The following is a 14068-nucleotide window of genomic DNA, read 5'->3' as shown; positions in this document are numbered from 1 at the left end:
AAACACTTGAGCAAATATTTGACAGCATCTGGCGGGACAGAGGCGACGCACCACAGCCACCGATTTGTTTTTGGACGGTTGGCAAAGAAAGTGAAGCTGGTTGTTGGCCAAGAGAAAGGAGACACGGGGTGGGTACGGTAAGGTAATGATGACAGTTTGGCACTTGATGCACTGCAAAAAATCTATTTCACTTCTTACTTTCATTGCTAATAGTTGGAATAGAACAAATAAAACGATAAAATAAGTATGGTACTCTTGAAGCTAGGAGCAAACTATAAATGTTGTATAATACGTACAAGCAGGCATAAAACAATAGGCCATACTGAAGCAAATGGTTAGACCTTGCTAGATACTAGACCTTTTAGCCAGATTTTGGTTGCAGTGCACGTACTGCTAGCAGCACCCGCAGTTGCAACAGCTGATGGCCAACTTCCACATCCTCATCCTCTTCCTGGGCTTGGACTTGGACTTGGACGTGGACTTGGCTTTGGTTCGGTTTGGTTTGGCTTGGCTTTTGGGGGCTTCGACGTCGTCACTTCACTCTCTCGTGGCGATTTGTATCTCGACCAATTAGCGAATGACGTAGCGACGTGGCGACAGCAGCGCATCGTTAAAACCGCAACGCAAACGTTCGGCGACATATGCAAATGGCTGCAAACAGTTACAGGTGGTTTGGGGGGCTGCACAGGTAAAATGGCCAAGTGGTGGCCACACTGCCTCCTCTGATTTGTGCTGAGCGACGGCCAACTCCGACAAACTCTGGCAAAAGACAGCGATGCTGATGATAATAATAAAAGTGTGCGCATGCGCAGACCGCACTTCCTTGTTAACAACATAAATTTACGTATGTTTTTTAATAGATGGACAGGTATTTAATTAACATTTGTGCAGAAGCAGTCGCAATCTCCAGCTCGCAAACCGGATGTTGTTTCTGCCATCAGCTGCTGTGTCGTGTTGTGCTAGCTCACTGGAAAAGCACTCAGATTCAGCGATCGGGAGAGGCAAACATCAAGTGTCTCGAATCGAGGGCGTGGCTAATTGTGGTGCTGGAATGGGCAGGAAATAAATTTAAGCCAACTAGCCAGTGTTTAGCAGAGACTTTCTTTTGGCGAATGTGTGTACTCGTGTGTGATTGAATTAATTAACAAAATTTACTGACCTTTGTCTGGCCCAAAAAATTTTAATTACTTTTAAACCCTATGATATTTGCCACGTTTTTGCAATTCATATTCAAGCTTGGATTATACATGGCACTTAATACTATAGCAAGCAATAATCTTGCTGCTTAAGAAGTATCCTATTCGCTACTCAATTTCCATTTCACTCAAGTCCTGGTATCATGTTGTCTAACTTTCCCGACTGCTTGCAAAATATCTCCCTCGGCCATCAGTTCTCTATCTCCGCTGAGCAGTCATCAAGTGGTTCCCCTTTCCTGGCCTCCAGCAAATCCACAGCTCTGGGCTCTGGGTTACCCACAAAGAACCGAGCCTGCTCCCTTTCCTGCCGCCACAATATAACCATAATGTATCTCTAGCTGCAGTGTGGCAATTACGTGCTCTGCAGTCCCAGATACCAACTCCCCAGATTTCCGAACCCACAAACAGTGCAGGTGCAGTCAATTTCTTATTGTCTCGACTCTTTGCATGGCCACTTTTTATTTGGAACGTTATTAGGATGGCTTTTTGTCTTGGGTCCGTTGGGCATGCACCTGAACTTGATTGTGAGGCCTGAAGGTGTTGTGCTAGACATGATTTTCCATAGTATTTTGATTAGATATCCGAGCTAATTAAAGCTTACACTTGTATCATTACCAAGGGAAAATTAATCATTTCCCTCTACTTGAGTAGTCTATTGAATCTTAGTATACGCACACAAAGTAGCTCTTGTAAGTGACTTAAAAACATGGATACAACGCAAAACCATTGTATTATAATCGCTAATAAACAAATCAATTTGCTTGCCTTAACTCGTTCAACGTGGCCCTCAGATCACTTTTATAAGCCTAAAGACAAATCGACAGTTAAGTTAAGCATCTGGAGTTCCGAAAGTAATTTCACCGCGTCTGCCGCGCTGAAACCCTTTTTAGCATAATTTCCGATAATTTCTTTTGACAAGTTAAATGGTGCAATTTGGTATCCGATAATTTATCATATAACTTAATATTGATTACGATTATGAGAGGGCCAGACCAAAGGGGGCTCCTTTACCTTTTTTCCCTCTCAGCTATCTTTCTCTGCCGCCCGTCGAGCATCTTTTTCCCCTGCGCCCGAATGCTAGGAAACGGCAATAAACTTACGGCTCGGAATTATGCAGATTTTTATCGCCTCGCCAACTTTTCTGCATACAAAGTGCATAATTTCCAGAAAGGAAAACCTGCTCTGCTCTGCTCTGCTCCAAAGCCATTGGACAGACGGACACGTGGGCAACATAAGCGCTGGCTGAGCAGCAGCCGATAAGCTTTTTGCCTCAGATGCTGGGTAGCGGGGAAATATTTTCATAATGACGACTTTTGCGTGTGGAGGCCTTGTGGCCTTAAGGGGGGAGGGAGTTCAATGGACCTGCTCCAAACCCCGCTCCCCACCAAAACGGAAGTGTTTGCCTCGGGTTGATCTCCAGCCTGGGCCTGATAATGAAATTGATAATCACAATCATCACGGTCATGGCTCTGGCCACCGCTTCTTAAAGGAAAATCAGAATGTTGTTGATTGACAAGTTGGCCAGGAGTCGGACTCGGACTCGGACTTGGCCGGTGTCCGCTCGCAGGGGCTTTATTAATTAAACCAGGAAGCATTTTTGGCCTGCCTCCGCAGGCAGTCTCGCAACGGCCTTACTTAGCAGCCCAGCTGCTGCAGCTGGGGATCTTGAAAATATTTATTAAAAATTATGCACGCATTGGCTGGCCGGCGGTCGGTCTCCCTGGGCTTTATTAAGGAAGTGTTTTGGCTCGGTGGGCGAATTACACGAAATGCTGCATATTAATTTAGTTTCTCTAGCGGTAATGGCTGCGATTTGCGGTCAGGCTTGGAGACCCAGACTCGCTTTATGGCATTTTGATAGCCGAGAGAATCCGCTATAAAAATAAGCATCAAACGTTTTACGACCTGGCCCGTTCTCATCTCACACATCTCTCTCTACAGCTTCGTAGTGATTCGAAACCATTTGGTTTAGTGATTTCGATTTTTCCGCTTTACGCCCCCAGTGCGCGTAGTCGTTTGTAATTTCCTTTCGAAACTAATTACGATACGGCCCAGTGGGGAAAACAAATTAGAATATTAACTGAAAATTGTCTACACGCAAGCAAATTCATTAGTCGCAATCAACGGATGATAGGAATGGTGTCTATCGATTAAGTTCTCTGCGATTGCAGCCATGCGATTGTGGGCGAACCGATCGAAAATGGATTGCAGGTGGAAATGAATTCAGATGAATAGGCGAGAGATATGTGATCTCGAACAAGTGAGTACCCCTGAACGAATCCATCACGATGCTATAGCCCCGAATAGATTGTTACGAATTTATGTAGTTGTTAATTGTGTGTTAATGCTGGAGATTGAGAGAAGAAATCACGAAGACCTAACATTACAAATTCTATTTTCGAGGTGTCAATAAACAAAGGTGTGATAAACCAAAACTAAACAGCAAACACTTTCCAAAACATGTAATAAACTTTATTTTGTATTTGTAAATCTATAACGTCTTTTTTATCAGGCATTGAAATATTTATTTTTGACATTTTGCAAATACGCTGTTGTTTTGTTATTTCTTAATGGCGAACAATTCTGAGCACACGGCATACAAGTGGGTTAAGCACATGCATGAAAACCAAGCCAAACAAACTAATTTGCACACTTGACGGCCTGCCAACTTGAGAATGGCTGCATGAACGATTGAATGGAATGACTAACTGAATGACTGACTGTCAGACAGCGAGGCAGCTGCTCTGCCGTCTCCCACCGCTAATAAATAGCAATTAGAATAACATGCCAATAAATCTTGGCCGGCTAAACTCTTTCCCATAAACTGCAATCTGCTGTTGTCGATGCTGCGGAGCTGCTGCAGTTGAACGGAACTGAAATCGACCTTGGCTTGGATATGAGTACGAGATGCATATTGCAGATTTGCACACTCGCAGAAAAAGTTTGCCCCACACATCAGCTACTCCGCTCACCAAATATAAGTTCAAAATGGCAGTTCATATTTTATTATTCCCTTGATTTATCGCAAATATTTTATTTTTAGAGGAAGCTTTGCCATTTAAGCAATAATATGAAAATATTTGTAATTTGGAAATTCCTATTTATACGTTGCATTCAAATACTTTTTTCCCGGTGCACTGGAAACTCTCCCTCTCCCTGCCAGCCTCCTCCTCCTCCTCCACCTCCACGACCTCTTTGTCTCTGTCAGTTTCATTCATAAATAAATACAAAAGTGCAACACCTCTAAATTTATATGTTAATTAGTTGGGCTGCAAGCTGAAACCGCAAATTAGCCCACGACTCGCGACCGACTGATGCATTTGCAACTGTCAACGGCGGAGTGCAGCGGATGGAGTTCTCGACGTGGGTGCTCACTGCCTCCTCCTCCTCCTTCTCCGCCCACTGTTTAACCCACCCGGAGGTGTGTTAATTGATTGCTCGGGTCTTGCAGGGCCCACAATTGCCAACGGTAAATGCAGCAGATTGTGGCCAACACCACCACATGAACTCAATGGCAAAAAAGGCCAAAACGGAGGAAAAGCCCACGTGAAGAAGTCAAACTCATCTCTGGGGTCCATTCCATCCTGTCAGTCAGCAGCAACGAATTACTTGTGCTCATCGTTTAAGGTCATATTTTACAATGATCATCTTTTATGCCCTTTATAGGTAATTGATAGTATAAGATATGATATGACAACCAGATGAATGTATTAGCTGGTATAACAAAATGTCATAGGATATGTGAAATATCTCAGTTGAATTCTTTTTACAATGGGCATAACCGCATAACTAACTGAAACGTCTCGAAAGCTCAGCCAAGATCATCTTAAAATATTTAAAACTATTTAAATTGATACCAACCTCTTATTTAATAATCACATCTCAAAACACCGATTCCCCATTACTCCAATGGGCAGGTAATGTCGATTACTTGAGCCTCGAGAGAGTGTTAGACTTCGATGCACTTTCAATCAGTCTTATTTGGAGTGCCGTACGCGATGCCATGTGGTCAATGGAATATGGCCAGCTTTGGTCTCCTTCGCCTTCGGAGTTTTTCTCGCTTTCCCGCTTCTGCCATTACATAAAACACTGAGTTGAGACAAGGCGAGGCTTACGTAGACCGAGCGTCTAACGGCGATGACGTTGACTTGGAGAGATCGCGTATTGGATTTCCACGCCGTCATTGTCGTTGAATGGAGCCGCCATGAACGCTGGGCGGTGGTGCAGTGGTGCGGTGGTGCAGTGAGGCGCCGGGGGGCGTGATGGCAGCTCATGTGTGGTTGCATTGACGAACTGTCTGACGGCGGAAAGGGGGCAATATTTCTAACTGTGGTGTGGTTTTACTGTGCTCACCAAGCCTAGCGGGCCAGCCCTAATAAAAAATGTGCATTTCTCATATCTGGACAGTGAATACCCTGTATAGTTATAAAAACAGCACAAGCAATAAATCCCTCTTAGGCGTTAAGTTAAGTCCGGAATATGGGAATAATACTTACAAATATGTATTATATAGAATAATTAATTAAGGAGCATTTATGTTTAGTTAAAATAGCGCAAACTTAGTTAGCTTGGAACCGAAACATATATTACTTGAAATAATCATACGATCATAATCATAATAATAATAATCATAATCTTAATAATAATAATAATCATAATATCATACGACCATCTAGTGTATGTGGTTCCTAAAGATCATGCAATACAAGGCATGATTTAAAGATCATTTATATAAAGAAGCTTGCTTCCGGCATATCCCAAACCTAGCGTATCTCAGCAATCGAAACGCGTATGAGATCGCTACTCATCTTTCTGTGACCCTCCCTCCCCCCGCACACCCCCTGTAGGGTATTATTTAACTTTTTTCATTTGCCGCTGGCTCGCTGATGCTTTATGCAAGTTCGTCTATCGTTTCTGCCGGCATTTGTGCTTTTCGTTTTTTATTCGCTGCCGCAGTTTGTTTTTGTCATCTAAGCCAATGTGCAATATTGTGCAGCCGAACAAAAAGAGCTGGCGGAGGGGGGAAAACTGTGGGGGGGGATGGTGGAAAGCGCTGGAAATGGTCGCACTAAAGTTTTCATCATAACGGTAACGACTTTTGCAAAATCACCAGGGAGATGTTAGATGTTTGATTTCCGCGTAATTACCTTTTTTGTGTTGCCCCTGTGTGTCTGGGTATTGTTTTTCCAGCTCTGTTTGGAGAGTGTCTTGTTCGCACTAATTACGAAAAAACGCCTCCTGCAGCTGCAGATTTGTGGGCGTGTCCAGCGATGTTGCAATTGGTTTTTTATGTTTTTTGTTTTTTTTTTATGCATTTGCTGCTTGCTGCCCGTTTAACACGTATCGCATTAAGGCGCATTTAATAAGCCAATTGCCGCTCTCCCAGTCGCCGGCAGTTAGCCCATTCCCCCATAAAAGAAAATAACTACTAGTGAACGATTTCCGCTCGCGACCGTCATTTGACACGTTTAACGAAATGAAAATGATTGACGACTTGGTGACTGACGACTTGCCAACTCTGGATTCCCCAAGCCCCAGTTTACATACGTACATACTCGTATGTACATGTACGAAATACGTATGTATTCATTTCGCGCAATGGTTGCCACTTGCAAAATGGCCAACAAGTGTGCTGTGGGGCCCACTGACAAGTTAATAGTCAACTCTATTAACTTTTTATGAGCACAGCCAGTGCTCTCTTGTCGCCCCAAAGGAAGTTGCATTCACTCGAGAACAGCAACAATGCAATAATCAATTTACAAATATTGAAAATGAGAGCTTCGAGCTGTTTGGTAATGATTAAACCCATAATTGACTTCCTGCGGTGCTTTGGCAATCGGATTTGATCATTATGGCATTGATTAGTTTTCAGTTTGTTTTGCAATTTGCGGTGAGAATTGTGTTTGATTGGTTATTGAGTATTAGTTCAACTTTTAATTGCCAATGAGTTTTTTTTACTGTCTCGCATGTTGCACAAGCAATCAAACCGATTTAAAGACTTAAATTAAGACTTCATTAAAATAATATTAATGCTTCTTCGAGACACAACAAATATTGCGCTTATCTAACATTGCATTTATTGCAAAAAATTTAAAAAAAATTAAAGATAATCTGAAACTAATGTAAATCATTTATGTAACATTGCATTTATTGCAAAAACATTAAAAAAATTTAAGAAAATCTTAAACTAATGCAAATCATTTGTAATCGTCGTAACATCTTTTTCGGCAATAAGAAAACCAACAAAAAAATATTTTATTCTTCGGTTGATACATAAAACCGATAAGTATTGAGTTTTTAGTACACTCAGCGACTATTTCTATCGTTCATATCAGCTATAAATAAATGAACGAATGCTGTTCCAACTCAGTTTCCAATCATTATTCAAGCATATCAAACTCTTTCGTAAGCATTGCAATCGAACACAAATCGAATCACAAAGGCATTTCCCAATAGCCATTCAGACTGGGTGTGTTGACAAGGCTAACCAATAGACGCCCCCGCAGATCTTTCCATCTTCTGTTTCCCGGCTCAAAAACAAGCTCAATTTATGAGCCCAGCTTGTGGCATCCATCATCGTGCAACTTGTCTTGTCCCCTAAAAGTGCCGAGTCTTTTGGAAGCTGTACACTGTATACTGAATACTGTACTATATGGTATATGTATGGGCTTAGGTATTTCTTAATGCAAACGAGAACGCCACATAGCAAACGCGAAAAAGCGAGCCGAAAAAGGGTAAGGAACGCCGTTTCGAGCTGTCCGTGTTATAAATGATGGGTCCCAACTCCAACTCCAAGTCGAGATTCGAGCTGGAGCCAGAGTTGAAGCCTCTTTCTCTACGAGGCCTTTTACTCTAGCGCCACATGCCACGGCAAAAGATCTAAGACCATGTTGCACATCACAAGATCGTCTGTATGTCTCAGAGTCTGTCTAAATGTTGGCGGCCCACGCATTTGCCGGCTAAAAGATATCCCAGCGAGAGCAGAGCAGGTAACCTGCTGCATCATTTTTCACTCGAAGATTGCATAATGATTGACAATTCATTATGCCAGCCAGCTCTTTGCTGGGATCTCTTGGTCATCAAGGAGTTAATAGCACGCAAAACAATATGCAGTTAGTTCCTGAGATATTTTCGGGCACTCAAAGATTTTGTTTGGGAAATTCTTGAATGCAAGCATTTGATGAAGTGTTATTACAAATATTATTATTAGAAACTTTAATGCAGTTCACATTTTCAATGCTAGCCGAAAATTATATTTTTCTCTGAGTGTATGTGAGGGTTTCTTGGGCTTTTAATGGCCAGATTAGGCATCTACCCGTAGGCAATAAGGAAGTGTGTTTGTTCTCCTTAAATCCGTGTTCTTGCATTTAATAGCTGACTAATGAATATTTTCAAATATTCTCTTTTTTTTCAGGTGAGTGAAGATCGAATACAGAATAAATCGAGATACCAGATTGAAGCGTGTAAGCATAAACTCAATTGCGAGGCAAGAAGTATCAAGGTCGACTGATCGTTTAATTGAAAAATCCACAAAGGTGTGACCGCAAAAAGCAAAACAACAGAAATATCGTGAACTTTTGAAAACAATAGTGAGATCCGAGTACTTGGCCCCAACCGAGAGACTGACTGCAATTGAGCTCCATTGATATTGCACAACTTTGTCGGTCGTTTTGCACACCTGTTGCTGTATGCTGCCTTCAAAAGCCCCAGTCGATGTCTAATTGAAGCAATTAGTGAACCCATTATGGCATTTTTCTTCGATTTTTTCTCTCTGTTTCTGTTTTGGTTATATACTTTTCGATACTCTGGCCGATTCAATTAGTTTGTTTTTGTACAACTGGGGGGCTGGCACGGCTCTGAGTCTCGTAATTAGCCAATGCTTATCTGTGCTTCGGGGAACCTCAACCAATCCATCTATCCATCCATCCATCCATTTGTGTTGTGGCTATGACAACACACCATAATAAACAACATAGAAACACTGACAAAAGACAATTGACCTTCGTTAGTCAAAAGTTCATTTGCATCAATTTATTATGGAATATTACGCTATATCCATTACGTACAACATTTGAACATAGCACAGGAAAATAAGTTTAAAACAACAAATTAAGAAATTTCTTTTAATTGTTCCAAAAATGATTGCAACGAGTTTTTACGTGTGTTGTACGACATTTGGGTCCAAGTGTAATTTCATTATTTGCGTCCAAAGCAAGGAGTATCCAAAGTAAAATAAAATATTTTAATATTCCACCCGGCTTGCGCTCCATTGTATTATTCCTACTAACTTGAGATTCAAAACGTTACTGACTGCGGCATGTCATTTCGATAGACACAAGGCTCCAGCAAAAAAAAAAAAATGTGCAATCAATCTATTTAGTAACCCTAGATAACCCTAGATCTTATGCGTACTTGCTCCCAATAATAAAATCTGAGCTTTATGAGAGCTTGAACGAGAAAAGACATAATTTATTATTATTATAGGTTGACATCGCTAGTAGCTGCAATAGAAGCACTAACCTAATAATAAATCAAACTAGTAAGGTGCTTGGTAGAAAAACTTTGCGAATTGGCTGCTCACTGGCTTAAAAAATGTTGATATGGTTGCTAAAGTGGAACTGCCTAAAATTCCAAACTCCCAACTGCCCACTTTGTTTCCACAAAGGAAAAACATTTGCATAATTTCATAAATCAAACGTGGAAGTCTCGACGTCAAATGAATGTGAGCAAAGACCTTCAACCTTTGGCACTTTGCATAAGCTTCATTATCGTGCGAAATACCTGGCCGAATGGCCACGTGCATGCATATCTCTATGACTCTATCTTAATTCAACCCATCTTCCTTCACAAGTGCGCTTCTGCCATGGTCACAATTCACACAAAGCTGTCAGATGGCTGCCAGAAAATTGGGGGTACACTTCACTTGACATTTAATGTCGTGTCATTGCTAAAACAAAAAGAAACCGAATCTGTAAATGAGTTCACTGAACGCGCGACAAACCAAACGGGCCAGCACAATCAACGTCAATCAATGGTCAGCTGACTTATGTATGTACGATGTGGTACTACGGTTCCGCGCTCCCCTCAAATGCATTTCATTTATGCATTTTCCACTCTTGCAACCAAAGTCACTTTTGGAGTTTGTTCACCCATCCACGCGGACTGGGAACGGGGCGCCATTTCCAAATATCCATACAAATATTTTTGCCGCGCTTGCTGCTGTTGCCTGTTTTTCGTTTTTTTTTTTTGTTTGTTTTTTTCGGCTGCAACCTGCTTGGGTAATATCATATTTTAGCAAAACTTGTTGAAAATTCCAAGACACCAATACAAAGGCACAGCACACACGCTGCTGCTGCTGCTGACCAAGCTCTAATAACTAATGGCCAAGAGCGGAGCGGGCCAGTTTGCGGCTTTGGCGCAATTTGAGACTCGATTTCTTGCACCTAGATACAAGGCAGCCCAGGTAGGAAGGCAAACACAAACCGCATTTTCTGAGCACCGAAACCAGAAAGGATCGCTGGCTGCAAAGGAACGATGGATACCCTTTCCTCTGTAGCAATCTTAGTTTATTTAGCATCGGTAGCATAACATAATTAAGTTTATAGTTGGGTACGACAATTAATTATTCAATAATCCTTAGCTCTTCTTTGACATATTACAGCTTTCTTCAAGGGTATATGTACATATGCGACATTGTTAAATATTATGTCTTCAGACTGAGTTCGAATTTTGAGCGCCTTATTACGTTAATGTTGCTATTATTGTCCATGTGAATCTCAACATTCCTAATCAACCGAATAAAGATTCATATGTTCACCATAAATGTATGGTAACTGAAATAGGCATATCATTTCATATCAGCATTTCTAACATATCCTCGTAACATTTTAGAAGCATTTTTGAGTGTGCATCAGAAAATGCGCGGTGAAAGGCTTTCCACTGTTCTGTATGCCAATCTGTTCTTTTTTCTCTTTTTGCTGCGGCGACTTCCACAAAGTTTCAGTTCTTAGTCAGCTGCACATACTCTCCGTGCCGCATGTGCCACTCCCCTTGCTATTCATCTAACTAATCGCAGTGCTTACACTTAAGAAAACTGTGCGCCCCACCTGTTGATTCTTTCTTCAAAGATTAGCCTTTAAAAGACTTCACTTTATGCTGTTATTGGGGACACTAACGTTAGCTAGTTAAAACTAGTTAGGTAAAAGAATTAAAAATATAGTTATTACATTGTAAATGGCGCGATTTTTTCTGGGTGCAGCTCCAAATGATGCAAGGCAGCAAAATGTTGCGAGAAATTGTTGCGGCAGCCTTTTCTCCTGGCCAGCTTTTCTGTGGGTAACAGCAACACAAGTTGCAGCAGCAACAACAAAGACGTTCTGAATGTTACGTTATATTATTGCATGTTTCTATTGTTGCTGTTGCTGCTGCAGTTGCAGTTGCAGCAACTCTTCTACAGATGCGCCTCGAATTAGGTCTCTTTGCTCTGGGCGCTGCTGCAGTAGCATTTGTTGCTGCTGCTTTGTGGTTGTGCTTTTATTGTGTAATCAGCAGATAACGGCATTTAATGGCTGAATGAGTTTTCCGGAGAGGAAAACTCAAAGAATATGGCATAGACCAAAACGCATTCCGCACGAGTCCGTTTACAACTGAACATTTTCCTTATTGTCGATAACTTAATTTTTTTTCCGACTCTGCAGCTTTTTTTTTGTTTTTAACGTTTTTTAACTTTTTGCTGGCCAGCTGAAGCGTGGCGCTAATCGATTTCTATTGCCGCAATTTTGGCTTGCCATCAATTTTGAAATTGCCGAATTATTTCACAATTCGTTGCTTTTCCGTTAGTTTCCCATTTCGCAGGTCTTCGTGGGGCAGCTCAAATTGCATTCGAGATACTTGTTGTTTAGATAGAGTTGTTGATTGGATTGTTCAGCAAGAGTGGTTTCGATTTCATTTTCTGCTCATTAAAGTGTCATAATTAACTGTAGGGCAGTGCAAGAGAAACTGGTTAGTTTCAATATTTTCTATGTCTTATTAACTGTATACAAAAATGGTAAATTTCGATTCGAATCACTCATACAAGACAACAATGTTGAACAATATCTGATCACCTTTTCCCTCATATATGCACGAGTATGTATATTGTTACCCGTTGCTTATCCATTTTATGGCCTCAGGCTTTTTTCCTAATAAAAAAACGAAGAGCACACCATATTGGGAACGATCAAAATGCAATGTTCCAGCCAGCAACTAATAACAGTAAACGCTGAACTACTGGCCAAGATTGATTCAGCGATTGCCTCACATCATCGTCGTCATCATCATCTTGCCAATCAATGCCCCCAATGCACCCAGTTCCTCGACTTGGCCTCCCAAAGGGAGAAGGGAGCTCAAGTTCGAGCTCGGGCTCGGGCTCGGTCTCGCAATGCAATTCCCCCGACAACTCGGCAGATAGTTGAGAACCCAGCTCAACTTCCCGGCCATCTTCTCGGCTGCCTGAGCGACTGTCTCCACTGACTGGCCGGATCACTCGCATCCACATCCACATCCACATCGGCTGCGGCAACAGCAACAAGCTGGGCAAAATCAACAGCGACAGCAGCAGCATCAGCATCAGCATCAGCTACGTCGACGATGACGGCGACACATGCTATGGGTACATAGCATAAAAATTACTTCCTGATTGTGTTACATGCACCCAGGACCGGTCCCGAGCCCCCCCTTTCAGTCAGCACCCTTTGCGACTCCCCCCCTGAGAATATTACTTATTTGTACACTGCAAAAACGAAAGGGGAAGCAACCGTTGCTAAAAGAAATCGTGGCTTTTCATAGGACTAGCAGCTGAAATAGGAAGCGAATAGATTGTAATTTAGTAAATGGTCTGGGATTTTTCTTTTGGATTTCTAATCAGCCCAATGGGACGGCCCTGTTCTTGCAGTGCATCGACATCATTTCACATTCGTCTCTTGTACATACAAAGTGGTTGCTGCCTCAAGGCTGAAATGGGTATCACGAGAGTGCAGCTCAGGGAGGGGGCTGAACTGGGAGGGGGGTAGGAACTTTGCGTGGGCCAATATGCTGGCTAGGTGGCCCTCCCGGTTAAACAGGGTGACCCTCTGGATCAGAGCCGAGATCGAGAGCAGTGAGATCTGTATCATTCAGAGTGTCAATGGACGCAAATTTACAAAACGCTTGCTGTTTGTACTGCAGCGCCATTGTTATGGACATTTGGACCATTCCCATTGTCGCCCGGCACGTGTCGGAATCCCAGATCGTCGGCTCGAATTCCGCTCCACTCCCGAAGGGGGGGGAGGGGTGGTATGGTGGTCCATGGGGGACCAATGGTGCTATATTTGGAGTGGGGCGGATGAGGTGGAAGCGACGACCCCCGGAGGGCAAGTAACGTTTTTGCCTGTCATTTTTCTTCATGTTTATTTTTCGCTTACTGCATTTTTTTTTTGTTTTTTTTTTTTTTTGGCATTTAAGCCCCGCTCAGATCTATCTGTCTTTTTTTGCTTTTTTGGGCCACCAGTTGGCCAAGTTGGAGTTTGCCTTTACAGCCGGCTGTTTGATTTTCTGTGTCAGCCTCAAACCCGGAGCACTTGTCGTGATTAGTTTAGAAAAATGTTGGCTATTAATTTGCTGCCTTGAGTAACACTTGTTATTTGGCTTCGCATTTCGCATATAATCTTGTCTGACCGCCTGGTGCCATGTGCGGCCATAGATAATCTTTATGCGCCGCTCCGAGCTCCGCATCGGTGTCTCAGTCAAAATCGGAATCTCGGTCCCCGAGTTATATAGTTTCAGGCCCGAGACAACGGGTCGGCCATACAAATGGGACTTGGCTTACAGAGCTTCAAAGTTTGAGAGCGGGTTTG

At 42.4% G+C, this 14068-nt stretch overlaps 1 protein-coding gene across 2 annotated transcripts in view; it reads left to right on the top strand.

Moving 5' to 3' along the window:
- LOC6540582 (protein outspread) overlaps positions 1 to 14068 on the top strand; it is an 82799-nt gene that overhangs the window by 47441 nt on the left and 21290 nt on the right. The gene's annotated exons all lie outside the window — the stretch shown is intronic.

The sequence above is a fragment of the Drosophila erecta genome, unplaced genomic scaffold (assembly GCF_003286155.1).
Source record: "Drosophila erecta strain 14021-0224.00,06,07 unplaced genomic scaffold, DereRS2 tig00000055-arrow-pilon, whole genome shotgun sequence".
In the NCBI taxonomy this organism is placed as follows: Eukaryota; Metazoa; Arthropoda; class Insecta; order Diptera; family Drosophilidae; genus Drosophila; species Drosophila erecta.
Note: the sequence above shows the minus strand (reverse complement) of the source record. Positions and strands in the feature narration are given on the sequence as shown.